This window comes from Pristis pectinata, chromosome 10, assembly GCF_009764475.1.
Source record: "Pristis pectinata isolate sPriPec2 chromosome 10, sPriPec2.1.pri, whole genome shotgun sequence".
Classification (NCBI taxonomy): domain Eukaryota; kingdom Metazoa; phylum Chordata; class Chondrichthyes; order Rhinopristiformes; family Pristidae; genus Pristis; species Pristis pectinata.
In genome coordinates, this window is record NC_067414.1 from 50662174 (window position 1) to 50674239 (window position 12066).

Here is a 12066-nt window from a genome sequence, read left to right on the forward strand (position 1 = left end):
TGCCTGGATTGGAGAGCATGTCTTATGAGGATAGGTTGAGTGAGCTCGGGCTTTTCTCTTTGGAGAGGACGAGGATGAGAGGTGACTTGATAGAGATCTACAAGGTGATAAGAGGCATAGATCGAGTGGACAGTCAGAGACTTTTTCCCAGGGTGAAAATGGCTAACATGAGGGGGCATAATTTTAAGGTGATTGGAGGAAGGTATAAGTGGGATGTCAGAGTTAAGTTTTTTTTTTACACAGTGAGTGGTGGGTGTGTGGAATGCACTGCCTGCAGAGGTTGTGGGAGCAGATACATTAGGGACATTTAAGAGACTCTCAGATAGCCACATGAATGATAGAGAAATGGGGAGCTACGTGGGAAGAAAGGGTTAGATAGATATTAGAGCAGGATAAAATGTCGGCACAACATTGTGGGCTGAAGGGCCTGTACTGTGCTGTAGTGTTCTATGTTCTAATTATAACTCAGTATTTCAGATATTTTTAGCTTTTCCTTTAAAAAGCCGATCATGCTTGAGTTGGCCCATCATTACCTGCAATTCTTCCCACCATACAATATGCCAGCCATAGGCAGTGTAAAGTTAATATTGGCCTCTCTGCTGAATCTGTCAGTACTATGCCACTGGAATCTTTGCTGAGCCTAGGTGCTAAGCAGGAGGTCAGATTTACCAACATCTCACTGCCTGCTTGCTTCTGTTTTCCTCATTACAATAGACAGGCCTGAAGCCAGGAATAAGATGATCCAAACATTTCAGTAGTCAGTAGTTCTCTACAGAGATGCCAGCTGAAAATCAGTACAATCCAGTGCAATGATTTCTTCTTATTTCAATTTTAATAGTCTTTATACATCTCTGAATGTCAGAAACAATACATCACATTACTCAGGACCTGCCAAGTTTTGCATTTGTCCCTCACAATATATCCATAGTTGCATTTAACTATTCTGGCCCTGCTGCTCTCAGTGTCCTATCAGTCTCACTGTTGTGACCACTGCAGATCCTAAATGTCTCATGAGCAAAAATCTCCAACACTTCCTGTACTCCCATGTTGCACTGCACAGGTGCAGGAGTCCAGAAACTGCTATCAAGCACAATGCAGCTAACTAGAGATTCTCTACAGAACAGCTAGCTGTCCACATGATCCAACATAAAGAAACACTCTCAACATTTAAAGCCAAAACTTTCAGGGTGATTTCAGGGGTCGGCATCAGTGCAGCCAACCAGACTGGAGTCAGGGGTGTTTAAGCAGGCAACAAAGACTCTCCACATCTAGAGCTGCTAGGTTTGGGCATGAGGAAATCATCACCGGATCCAAGGAGACTGGGATTGCTAGACCTGGCCCATTATAAATCGTCAGGCTATCAATATCGAATCCCCAGACTGAATACAAATAGCATTTATTTTTCATTAATTAAGCTGCTATTAAATATTCACATAATCAATACTGCAAACTAAGATTTTTACAGTAAACACGTACTTGCTTATGACCTGGCTGTCTGACAACTTTGATTACTAACAAGATAGGGTTAGCTCATTCCAGAAGTAGCTGTGCAAATGCTGATGGTAAAAAAAATGTTGATGTGATCTGAATCTTGCTGCAAAACAGCTTTGCGAACTAAATCTAAGCAACATACACTTAAACACAAACTGCAGAGAAGGAATGACATGTAAAATAAATATGCTTAGCAAAATAGTTTGTCCCAAAAATGCATTGCAACAATCTATTTGAGAGGTCAATTTTGTAAGAAAGAAAGCTAGGGGGCTATGGAATGTTGATGGAATAGAGACCTTGGGGTTCAAGTCCATAGTTCCCTGAAAGTGGCCACACAGGGTGGTGAAGGCATGTTGGCCTTCGTAGGTCAGGGGAATGTTATGTAGCAACTTTTAAAACACTGGTTAAACTGCATTTGGTGTAGTGACTGCAATTCTGGTCACCATGCTATGGGAAGGATATGGCTGTGCTGGAAAGAGTGCAGAAGAGACTTACCAGAATGTTGCCTGGATTGGAGGACTTTAGTGATGGGGAGAGATTGGAGAGGCTGGCCTTGTTCTTCCTGAAGCAAAGGAGGCTGAAGGGTGACCTGATACAGGAATATGAAATTATAAGCAGCACAGACAGGGTACATAATCAGAATATTTTTTTCCATGGTAGGTGTATCAAAAAGAGAGCATAGGGTTATAGTGAGAGGTAGGAGTTTTTAAAGGGGATTTGAGGAGAAAGTTTTTTCTTTACTCAGAGAGTGGTTAATATTTGGAACTTGCTGTCAGAGGAGGTGGTGGAATCAGATACAATCACTACGTTTAAGAAATATTTATAAAGGCGCTTAAATAGGTAAAGCATAGAAGGATATGGACTTATTGCGGGAAAATGGGATTAGTGTAGATGGGAAATAGGTTTATATAGATGTGCTGGATTGAAGGGCTCATTTCTGTCCTGCAGAATTCAATGACTCTATGAAAGAAAAGTCCAATTACAGAATGTGAATGTCCAGTGCATCCACAGAAATAAGTCAATGGCAACAAATGATGGTTCACCATAGATTTCACCTCAGAGGTAAAATGTGGATATTTTAGAACAAATGGACTGTCCAACTAACCATTAAAAACTGAAGCAAATACCATCCTATGGTTGCATCACAAAGGCATAGTAATGGAAATTAACCAATTATATATTTGATACAGGCTGTAAATATCATCTCACTAAGACCATACTGTAATTGTGCACACTAGTTATACAATTACCAACCAAAACCCAGCTAATGCCGTGATAGTGAACATTTCTAAGAACTCTGCACCATCTCTGTGATTTTTGCAAATGTTTAAAACTGGTATTTGACATGTATATTAGGTTCTGCTTAAGTTATGGCTGCAAAGCAAATGTTGTAAAGTCACTCAGTCAATCAAGTCCAAACTAGTTCCCTGTAGAGCATTCTAGTCATTCCTGCAGGCTCACTCTATCCCTTCAAGTTTCCTTAAGGTTCTATTTCATTTCCTTCTTAAATCACTGATTGTGTTCCTCACCACCACCCTTGTGAGCAGCAGGTGTTAAGTAATTATCATTCACTGCATAAAAATAACACTCCGTTGTAATAAATCTAAAATACTATTGCATCTAAAGGAGCTTGACATCAAATTTTTATTTACGTATTCCTCTACTTAACTCTGTGGTGGTGTTAAATGTATTTTTATTGACGTTGCTAAATGAAATAATGCAAGTTAGTTACTGAGGAAGGGCTGCACTGCCAGAGGTACTGACTTTTAGATGAAACTTTAAAATAAGGCCTCATCTGTTCCCTAAGGCAGGCATAAAACACTACATTGATACACCAATACTTCCAGTGTCTTGGGCCACATTTATCCTTCAATCAGTATCATTGAAACTGTTCATCTGGTTCCACCACCTTGCTGAAGACAGAGACTGGAGAAACTCAGTTGGCCAGGCAGCATCCGTGAAGAGAAATGGACAGTCGAACTTTCGGGTTGAAACCCTTCATACGGGCTGAAAGACAGAGGGGAGATAGCCAGTATAAAGGTGTGGAAGAAAAGAGTGGAGCAAGAGCTAGCAGGCAATAGGTGGATCCGGGTGAGCAGAGGTGATAGGCACATGGGGGAGGGGAGAATGGGAATAGAGCCAGAAGCTGGGAGATGATAGGTAGAAGTGACATAGGGCTGAAGACGATGGAATCCGATAGAAGAGGAAGGCAGAGCATGGAATCAGTGGTTTGGGGGAGGGGTAGGGTCCGCAGATGGGAATAGTTGGGGTGGGGCACCAGAAGGGGGAGTGCGTGGGTGATGGGCAGATGGAACAGGCAGAGGAAGGGAAAGAGAGAGTGATGGGGGCTAGGCAGATCAGGAGGAGAGAGAAAAGGGGCAGAGGAGGAGCAGTTTACTGGAAGTTGGAGAATTCAATGCTCATGCCGTTGGGTTGCAGACCACCCAGGCGGAATACAAGGAGCCCAACTCTAGTTTGCGTTTAGCCTCATTTTAGCAGTAGAGGAGGCAGAGAGCAGACATTTTGGTGTGGGAATGGGGAGGAGAATTAAAATAGCTGGCAACCAGGAGATCCACCACTTTGTTGCTTGCAAGAGCTTGCTGTGCACAAATGGTCTGCTGCTTTTGTCGTGTCACTTCAAAAGGGCATCATTAATGGTGAAGTGCTTTGGAATATTCTGATGAAAAGAAATGAGTACAAGCATTTTTACTGTGCTTGACCCAGCTTTTGATCACTTTCTAAAGCAAATCTAAAGAATACAGAACTGTTAGCTGTGTTTTTCTCTCCCCAATGCTGCCTGACCTGCTGGGTATTTGCAACATTTCAGTAACTGAAAAGGAAAGTAGTAAGATACTGGAAATCTGAAATAAAAACAGAAAATGCTGGAAACACGCAACAGATTAGGCAGCATCTGTGGAAAGAGGAAGTTAAAATTTCAGGTGAAAAATCTTCTTTCCTCAGCATTCTAGTGTGTCCTTAATTCAACCCTTTAAGATAATTTGGACTAGGGTACAAGAGAAAAAGACACGCCAATTTAGAAATAAAGCATTTATATAAGATGTTTCATAACCTAAATGCTTCACAGCCAATATAAGATTTTTGAAGTTCAAACATTTTTGTAATGTAGGAAATATGGCAGTCAATTTGCAAACAGTAAAGAAATAGGTGACTAGCTCATCCGAGTTCTTTGTTGTTGAGAATTTAATATTGGCTAGGAAAATAGTAGTCAGAGAGTAATACAGCACAGAAATGTCACCCCTCAGTCTCCTACGTTCCAAGGGCTAAAGTCCTAGCCTGCCCAACCCCTCCCTATAACTCAGGCCCTCGAGTGCCAGCAACAAGTAGTAACACAGCATCCTGTCCAACTATCCACATGTGCAGACAGTGGCTTAGTTTAGCATTTTATCAGAAAATCTGAGAGTATGTCACTTCTTTGGTATCCACCGAGGTTCCAAATCAACCTCTGTTTTTAGTTTCTAGGAAAGGGGGTTGAACCTGCTGCCTTCTGATGCAGAAGTGAAACTCCTGACACTGCTAACATATCACTTTAGAGAACACTCTCAACTCAGGATTAGATTAACACATACAAGACTAGAGACATAAATGTTGGTGGCCACCAGTGTACGCACATTAAGAAAAAAAAGTTTCTCTGTAAGAGAATGAATATATAATGAAATATTGCCTAATATTGGGCTGGGTTTGCAGATCATTAAAACTTAGATATCTTGAGGACGTAATTATTGCAAAGTCTATACATAATGCCATGCACTGCTAATTAGACTCTCCTTGGATGATCAAGCTTTTAGACTTTTCTGCAAGCTGTTCATGACAAAGGAAGAGAACCACAGCATCTGGAACTTTAGTGAACAGGGTAAGTGAGCAGTTGTGCACTTCCCTAACAAATCAGATTGAAAGACTGCAAAACTAGAATTATACTTCTCAGTATTTGCAAAGTAAATGAATTAAAATGTGAAGATATGAAAGAAAGGGGAATTACAGGAAGGAATTGTAGACTGAAGTGAGGGAGAAAATAAAAATATTTTTGATTTTACCTTAAAAAAAACTAACAGAATGAGACTTCATGCATGCAATAGGTAATTATCAGACCTGGAGAGACAACTTGACATGAAATAACATAATTAAAAAGGTACTTGGACTTTAAATAACAGGACTTAACTTTGTGGCAAAGTGAGTTTTTACCTACTGCACAGAAGGTGAGACATACACAATATGATGCCTTACAGCATTAATTTGTAAATGAACCACAAAACCACCAGCAAATAAATGCTGAAATGTTCCTCCAACCAAACCAAAACAAAAGCGGCCAATATTTGAAGTAAATCCAAACTGTAATTGTGTGCAAGTAGAGTAACAGTTAATACAACTTGAACCCCAATGTTTCTTAAAAATGTGTACATTTTTGGTGTACAAATAATAAATTTCTCCTTGGTGAGCACAGATTTCTAATTTCCAAAAATATTTTCTGCAAGAAATTCCAACCAATGATGGTTTAGTAGATTTCTAAATCCAAAGATTCTATAGTATATTTTAACAAGTAATCTAGCCTAGTAAATAAAACACATTCATATCTAAATGAGATTCAAACTGTGTAATGGTGTCCAAAATTCGAAGAGTGCATTTTATGACCAAAAATTAAACACAAGAAAAGCTTTTTTTTAAAAAAAAGCTTTGCATCATTGATCAACAGTAATCAGCCATAGCACTGAAACCTTTGCACTGTACTGACAGATTGAAATATGATTAACGCAGAGGCATATTTCAAAGTGTTGAGAGTCTTTCAAGCCGTTCATGGATAGTTTAATTCCTATTTCGGAGGGATAAACTGCCTACCCCGGTGAAGAAAGATCTGCCTCCTCCGTTGCACTGGTCGCAACACCGTCAGCGGACTCATCGTTTAAATAATATCCCGTTAAAACTACGTTCTGGGAAGTAGGCAGGAGATCCATTCTGTGCGAGGCATAATTTCCACTAGTTATTGTTCAACTGGGCACAGCATAAAGCCGAGAAGAATAAAAAAAACGTCCTTGCCTGGCAACGCGAGTTATTTCCATATTGAAACTCCGCCCCTACAATTCTCCCACAGCGGGTGGAGCAAATGTCCGGGAGAAAAAAAAGCGTTCAGTTATCTAAAACTAGGGACCTTGACGCTAAAGGCATTGAACTTGGTACTTTCCAACATTGGTGTATGTTGTCACTGGCAGGTTTTATAAGATAGGGTTGGGAAGGAAGCCAGTATTAAAAATGCAATGTGTAATCAATGTGCACTATTTTGAAACGATATTTGTAATAATAAAACGATTTTTGTGTGTTTCAATCAATGTTGTGCTGCGGCTGAGGGAAGTGGTCAGCATGTACTGCTGTGCTGTTCCCGTCTGGGACGGATTTTGTGATGATTCCGATCGGCACATGGCCCTTTAAACTTCACTTAAGTGTCGGCCTTCCCACGCAGAGTCCGGGGTTCGCTCAGTGGCAGACGGCGCTCCACACACTGTGCCAACCGTTGATCCTGTACATTCACTTCACTCCCAAGACTCGATAGCCCGGTAAAGCACATCACCCTCTCGCACCAACTCCACACTTGCTGGGATTCCCCATCCTTACCCTAGGCTCACACCTCAAATGGGAAGACCCATTGATTTTATAGGGGGTTACAGGCCTGTGAAACAGGAGGCAAAAGAGAAGGTAAACTTCTTTAAAAATATTATCTCCCCTTAAGTAATTACACAATTTAAAAAAAACTAACTTTTTTTTAAAGCTTTAAATTTCTTCCGTTTTCATCATTTCCTTTTTTTTTTGAAGTTATATATATCATTGACGATCGAAGAAATTCAAAGAGCGTCTGTTTTGACAGCAAAGGTCCACTACAACTTTGCCTTCTATTGAAGTCTGGTGTGGGTTTCTGGGGGGGGGGGCAGGGCCTCTGCAACATGGACCCTGCCAGCCAACTCAGGGGCACAAAAATAAGAGTGAAATCAGTGGTCTAGATTCAGCACAGGTGTGGGTAGTGATTCTTGGCAGCAGACTAACTCCAACATGACCCCATCTACTGTTCTCTCAAACTGTATTGTACATTTCACAAACATGGAACAGCTTAGAGAAGGTTGTCAGCATCATATACTGCCAGACCAGATACAGCAAGAAAATCTTTTACATTGTCCAAAATCTTATTCAAATACTTAGCCCTACATGGGAACCATTCTTGTGATCTCTTTACCAAATTATGCACCATGTTTAATCATGGATTCCCCTCCACCAAACTAGTGGGGAAGATATTCTACAAAGCAGCACTATATTCCACCATCCTGTAAAAACTTTAAATTGAGCAAACTCTGATTTAACCCTTTAAGCCTATGCTAGAAATCTTGCCCCAGGTGCTCTCCTTGGCATCATTCAACAGCTACTCACATTTCACACAAAATATACTGAACTTGCTGTTACAGACCTCAGACCTGTGACCAGATTTGTCAAGTGCTTTTAGAAAAGGTAATTAATTTATATCTTGCTAAGGCTATGACTTAATTGGTACAACACCAACTGTTTTATTGCAGAATCTATATACCCAAAACCAATCATCCTAAACTAAATTTCTTCAAACTTATTAATTTTGTACTCACGTCCTCTACTTCCACATCTGTAATATGGGGCAAGCAATCTGCATTAAGTATGTGATAAGTTGCTGAGAAATTGTGTTATCTAATATTCTGTTGAATTTTACTATCTGTTTTATCACATGCTCAGTAGTCCTATTCAAATTCCTTTTTCAGGTTTTGTTCATTTACATATGCTCCATTTCTTATTTGAGTACATTTCTTCTATTTCATCTACATTTTGCATGTGGTTGGTTTAACTGCTCAGCTTTCTCGGTTATCAATCTTACTAAATTGGGAGTAGGTGGCCAGGGTTAAAGTAATGAAAAAATAATAGAGTAATCAAATCTCGAGTGGTTGGTTGCAGATTTTCCAGGGATAACTGCTGGAATGGAATTGAAGAATAAAGAGATGTTGTTGAAGACATTTGAAAGCAGTGAAGTTTGTTTTCTAATTATTGGGAAATTTGAACCAAAGAAAATCTTCTGGGTGTCAGAATCTGAAACCACATCCCAATCATCTTGGTGCACCCACTTCTGTTTCAGCAAAGATTGGGCTAGAGATACCCAGTTTCAAGATATCAGATAGTTAAATCAAAGAGGCTGCACATCTATTTATTGCTTCAGAGATTTTAGATAGATTCCAATCACCGTACAGGGTTTCTGCGACAAAATCATCAGTCAGAATGATGTTACTCAATTAATGTATTGGTGGTTTCTGATGACAGAAATCACCATCTCCATTTTAATTTCCCTTATTGAGAAAGAAAATCAAATTGGTTCCTTAAAGGGTGTGCAACCTACTCCTTTGGATAACTGCCCTATCAGGTGTATTTTAATTAACAAGTTTTATGTGGAGCACACAATATTCAAACAGTAATTAAGTCTCACAGACTGCTGTACACTCCACTCAAAATGTCCAACATTATGCTCCCTACTTTTTGATGTGTAATTTTTTTTACAATCCAAAACAATGTACTTTTCCCAATACTTGTCACATAATCCTGTTTCTTTTTGAAAGAGGTCCAGGAGGAGCAGGATTATGATTTGAGTGTTGGGCTTCCGAATTTGTTGTAGTGAAATTTAGGGGGGGGGGGGGGGGGGGGATATGGAAAAATCTGGAGGCAACAAAAATATGAATAAAAGTTGGAGAGATGGAGCAGAGAAGACAATGGCTAATACCTTAGTGTGGAAGTAGAAGTCTTTGTGCTAGAGCAAATATGAGTATAGACACCAAAAAGTTTACAATTAGATTAAATGTTACAACAGCATTCCTGAAGGAGAGATGGAATCAAGCATGATGAATCAATATTCTGTTGGGATCAGCAAGGTTTCAGACTTGGTAGTGTTGAACTACAGAGTGATGTGACAGGAAGATTAAGGCACTACAAACTTGATCATGAAGTAAAGGGTAATAGTGAAGAAGCATGTTCAATTGTTCTGGCCAATCTTACTACAGCCTTCTCAATGTACAAGTCTGTTCTTTATGTCACAAACCAGCAACAAAAGAAACACACTGAGCATGATTCAGTGTTAAAAACTATTTTATTAATCACTACTTATGATAATACGTAAAATAAAAGTAAAAATGTTAGTATGTTAGAATTCAAAAATGTTAAACCTCGAACGTTAACCCCAAAACTAAACTCTTCGTGTGTGTGTGTGACAAAGTCCAAAACTCCCAGTTCCGGAATGGTTCTTAAAGTTCAGTTCCGCAAGCCATAAGGTGAAACATGAGCAAGGGCTTCTTCAACAACCACCGTTGTCTGAAGATAAGATGTAGATGTAGAAAAACATAGAGAGAGTACATACGAAATCCAAATGTTCCACGATGGAACCCAAACGACACTCCAGTGTTTACTCGGCAGTGACTTCCTCACCCCGAAAAGCATCCGAACCGTGGTCGTCCACACACAAATACCTGTTTCCTTCTACAGGTCAGCAACAAAGTGAACTCCACCGGATTACTTCCAACTTCCATACATGGATTTCAGTGGCAAACACAGTTATTGTTTCTCATCCATCGATAGAGAAAACAAGCAGGCTGGTGTCTCTCTCCCTTCTCTCTCTCTCTTTCTTCTTCTAACTTCTTCAACAACGTCATTATGTCCTTTATCTTCTATTGACGTAAGCACGCCCCACACACACATACACACACACTCTCTATCTTAAAGGGACTTTCACTGAGTCCGTAACACCTCCCACCTAAAAAAAATTTCCCAAGAAAATTTTAACCGCGCATACAGTTAGTAATGTTAATAATTATCATGCTACACAACTACAGACTATCAGATTAGTACAGATACATGTTTCCCATTTAACATCGGGAAAGACAATCAGCAATCACATTACCTTTGCCTTTAATGTGAGTTATCATGAGATCAAACTCTTGCAAAATTAAACTCCAGTTTAACAGCCTTCTGTTCTTGTTTTTGACTAGGCTCAGAAACACCAATGGGTTATGATCTGTATACACAGTCAATGGTTTCTGAGCGGTGCAAACATATACACTGAAATGTTGCAAGGCTAAAACAAGCGACAGTAATTCTTTCTCTATGGTGGAATAATTCTTTTGATGCTCATTAAATTTCTTTGAAAAGTAAGCTACAGGATGGTCAATATCATCAAGGTCACCCTTCTGCAACAACACAGCTCCTGCAGCTTCATCACTGGCATCTACTGCTAATGAAAATGGCTTTTCAAAGTCAGGTGTTCTGAGCACAGGATGGTAGCATAAAATGGCTTTCAGCTTCTTAAATGCTTCTTGACAAGAATCTGTCCAAACAAACTTTACTCCCTTCTTCAGAAGATTAGTTAGGGGAAGAGCAATATCAGCAAAATTTTTACAAAATTTTCGATAATATCCAACCATTCCCAAAAATCTTCTAACAGTCCTCGTACCTGTGGGAATAGGGAACTCAGATATTGCTTGAACTTTTGCCTGAACAGGAGCTTGCTTGCCTTGACCTACAACATAACCAAGATACGTCACAGTGGCATGGCCAAATTCACTTTTAGCCAAGTTAACTGTAAGGTTAGCCTTGGAAAGTCTTTCAAACAACCTTTCTAACGCAGAGATGTGATCCTCCCATGTATCATTCCCAGTCACTAAGTCGTCAATGTAGGCATCTGTATGTTTTAACCCATGAATCACTGAATTAATCATTCTTTGAAATGTTGCCGGAGCATTTTTCATTCCAAATGGCAAAACATTGTATTCATACAATCCAGAAGGGGTTACAAAGGCTGAAATTTCCCTTCCTCTATCTGTTAATGGAACACACCAGTACCCTTTTAATAGGTCAATCTTTGTAAGAAATTTTGCCTTTCCCACTCTGTCTATGCAATCATCCACCCTAGGAATAGGGTAAGCATCTGACTTTGTTACAGCATTCACTTTCCTGTAATCTGTGCAAAATCTAACAGTTCCATCAGGTTTAGGTACAATAACACAGGGCGAACTCCAATTTGAAGTAGAATGTCTAATAATATCATTTTCCAACATGTACTTTATTTCCTGATCAACAAGTTTACTTTTTTCCACATTCATTCGATATGGGTGTTGTTTGATTGGTTTTGCATCCCCAACATCAACATCATGGGTAATTATCGATGTTCTGTTTGGAACATCTGGGAACAGATTTTTAAATTTTAAAATTAATTCTCTCATCTGTTGTTTTTGTGAAACTTGTAAATGGTCCAACTTCGTTTCAAGGTTCTCCAGGATATTTTGGTTTTTTAGTTTCGATGGAACAATATTTGGTCTAAATTGGCCTTCCTCAACATCAACATCAGGCATTCTAGAAACAACCTTTACACCATCCACCAAGGCCACAACTGAATCCCTCTCATAATAAGGTTTTATCATGTTTACATGACAGAGTTGTGTTTTCTTGCGTCTATCTGGTGTTTTGATTATATATGTTAGATCAGTCACTTGAGATTCAATAACATAGGGTCCAGAAAAA

The 12066-nt window shown here is 39.5% G+C and overlaps 1 protein-coding gene across 3 annotated transcripts in view; it reads right to left on the reverse strand.

Annotated features, from left to right (window-relative positions):
- The window catches only part of arhgap18 (Rho GTPase activating protein 18), a 123962-nt gene that overhangs the window by 58693 nt on the left and 53203 nt on the right, over nt 1–12066 (reverse strand). The window contains exons 1-2 of one of the 3 annotated variants that reach the window (XM_052025253.1): nt 6343–6489; nt 1987–2080 (exon numbers count right to left, since the gene is read on the reverse strand). The exons of 1 other annotated variant lie outside the window; for it this stretch is intronic. The gene's annotated coding sequence lies outside the window, so the exon portion shown is untranslated. Of the gene's footprint in view, nt 1–1986; nt 2081–6342; nt 6490–12066 lie in introns of those variants that run through there. One more of the 3 variants, XM_052025252.1, reaches the window with a different exon arrangement.